The 2,797-nt window shown below is 43.5% G+C and overlaps 1 non-coding gene across 1 annotated transcript; it reads left to right on the top strand.

Moving 5' to 3' along the window:
• Positions 1 to 1,413: 1,413 nt before the first annotated feature.
• trnat-agu (transfer RNA threonine (anticodon AGU)) lies at positions 1,414 to 1,487 on the top strand. The gene has a single exon. It is a non-coding gene; the product is annotated as a tRNA-Thr (tRNA).
• Positions 1,488 to 2,797: the final 1,310 nt, after the last annotated feature.

The following is a 2,797-nucleotide window of genomic DNA, read 5'->3' as shown; positions in this document are numbered from 1 at the left end:
ATTCTACCAAAGTGGATAACTTCACACTTATTCACATTATATTCCATCTGTCATTTCATTCACTTATCCTGTCCAAGTCCCCTGGAAACCTCCTTGTAACCTCCTCACAGCTCACATCCTTTACAATTGGCATATACTTCTCCATGCTGCTATTTTAAACTTTCAGTGACTCAGATGGGGGTGTCCACCTGCATACCAGAGCTGATGACAAGCTGTTCATCTTGGCAAGACTGCGCACCAAGACCAAAATGAGTCAGTTCTTGGTCTGTGAGTTGCTGTTTGCTGATGACGCTGTGCTGGCATCCCATAATGAAGTTCATTAACAGCAGCTTGTATATCGGTTCTCCCTGGCCTGCAACGAGTTTGGACTGACGATCAGCATCAGGAAGATCAAAGTTATGGGCCATGCCGTGGAGACTCCACTTTCCATCAACATCGACAACCTCACTTTGGAGGTTGTCAACAGCTTCACAGACCTTGGATCAACAACCACCAGCAATCTGTCCCTTGATACTGAAATCAGCACCAGGATTGTCAATGCTGCAGCTGTCATGTCAAAGTTGAGAAGACGAGTGTGAACCAACAGCAAACTGATCGAAAATACAAAGCTCCGCGTGTAACAGGCTTGTGTTCTCAGCATCCTCCTTTACAGTAGAGAAGCATCAACAACTTATACAAGCCAAGAAAAGCAGCTGAACAGCTTCCACCTCCGCGGTCTCAGATGGATATTGGGCATCTCCTGGCAGGACAGAGTGCCGAATGCAGAAGTACACCAGCGTGCAGGGATCCGCAGCATGTTTGCCCTCTTGAGTCAGCAGTGACTCTGTTGACTGGGTCATGTGTGCTGAATGGATGACGGTCGCTTTGCCAAAGACACGCTCTTTGGTGAGCTTGCTATCAGCACGAGACCAACAGGTCACCTACGTCTGTGATACAAGGACATCTGCAAAGCGAGATCTCAAGCTGACTGGGATTGGAGTCGATGCATGGGACGTCCTTCCTGCTGACTGGAATTCCTGGAGAAAGGCATTCAGGAAGACCATGGGAAAAGCAGAGGACAAAAGAAATGACCAGATGGTGGGAAAGAGAGCTCAGAGGAAGGAAAAATTATCAGTCGACCTCGGGCCAATGATATTCATCTGTACCAGCTGCGGAAGGGATTGTCACTCACGAGTCATCCTCTGCAGCCACAACAAACGATGTTTCATGCAGAAGTGACGTACACCCCGGGTGTAGCCCATCGTCTTCCAAGACGGACGGTTGCCTATTACAATTAAAACGACAGCTACAACTACAAGAACGAGTCAGAGGCTGGGAACTCTGCCGTGACGAACTCAACTCTTGACTCGCCAAAGCCTGCCCACTATCTACAAGGCTTTCCTCTGATTTCAATTGTACGCACATTTGTGATCTGGCTCTGTAGCTTAGTTGGTTAAAGCACCTGTCCAGTAAACAGAAAATCTTGGGTTCAACTCCCAGCAGAGCCTTGTTTCACAGTCACAACATGCTTGAAAAGTTTCATTATTAACATTGACATTTGTGAACTTTAATTCAAAGTACATGATGAATTTCAATTACATAAAAAAACAGCCTTTGTGAAGGATATGAGTTTGGAATGGCTGTTCCTCCTTGTGCAGAATTTCAGTGCTGATACATCAAAGGTAACTTCTTTGACATAAATTTGTTCACAGTTCCATTCAACCTGGAAAACAGCTTGATATTAATCTCACTGAAGGAGAGTGTTTGTGTCATTATGTGTTGCTTTTAACCGAGACTGGGACATGACACAAGTGGGAGGGTTTCTCTGAGGTTTGGAATATTTGTCAGTCAGGAACAAGAAAAATCAAAGGAACCAAATCAGAAAACCTATGTCTCATGTGGTTACCGAGAAACGGTGAGAAGATATTAAACTTTGTTGTATATAATACAACTGTGTGAACTTTGATCTTTCCTGCCTTTTATAAACAGTATTTGAAGGGTCTCAGTAAAAATGTTCAGTGTTGATGAGAGTGGGGTCTGGCTGAGCAGCTGCTTAATGTGACAGGGTCAGGACTGGATGCAGGAAGTTCTCTGACAGTCTCTCTCTGATGGGTTGAGTTGATTTTCAACTGGCAGCTGTTGCTGTTTTGATAATTCAAGTTCCCTCCACCAATTTTTTTGGACAGACAGTGCAGTATGAGGATGTAAAGGGTTAATGCTGAAGACAGTGGGATCAACACCTCCCACAATCAGAGTGATGATGTAACAGTCACATGAGATGTGGTTTGGGAGGAGAGAGAGCAGCACCAAGGATGCTAGTTTAGGAGGCTTGATGAGTGTGTAGATAGTATTGTGTAAATTAGAAAAGAGTTCTTAGTTCTTTCAGCAGGAAATGTGTCCAGAAAATATCGCGAAACTCACAATTTTATTATTCAGGAGTTGGAACACAGGGATATTAACTCCAAGTGACAGTAGTGGGTTCATTTAACAAAAGAAAAGTAGAGAATAACATTGCTCATTGATTGAAATCCCCCAGTGAGGAGACAGTTAAACAGGTGATCTGTTGGGGCATCCTTCCATCCAAGGTTTCGGCAGCATTTAATCTCCCTTTTTGGTGAAATTCTCTATTTTTTGCATCTTTTTTTAATCCAGCTTTGATGGACCAGGGAAAAAACTGAAAAAAGTGAACAGATCCATCCTTTCTTTTCTTCCTTCTTCCCATCAGTTTCTCTTTTCTGTCCCAATTTAATCTGCTGTTTTATCCATTCCAATCATAATTCAACATTCCAATCAAATCTATTTGTTATTCCACAGTGTC

The sequence above is a fragment of the Heterodontus francisci genome, unplaced genomic scaffold (assembly GCF_036365525.1).
Source record: "Heterodontus francisci isolate sHetFra1 unplaced genomic scaffold, sHetFra1.hap1 HAP1_SCAFFOLD_121, whole genome shotgun sequence".
Lineage (NCBI taxonomy): Eukaryota > Metazoa > Chordata > Chondrichthyes > Heterodontiformes > Heterodontidae > Heterodontus > Heterodontus francisci.
Note: the sequence above shows the minus strand (reverse complement) of the source record. Positions and strands in the feature narration are given on the sequence as shown.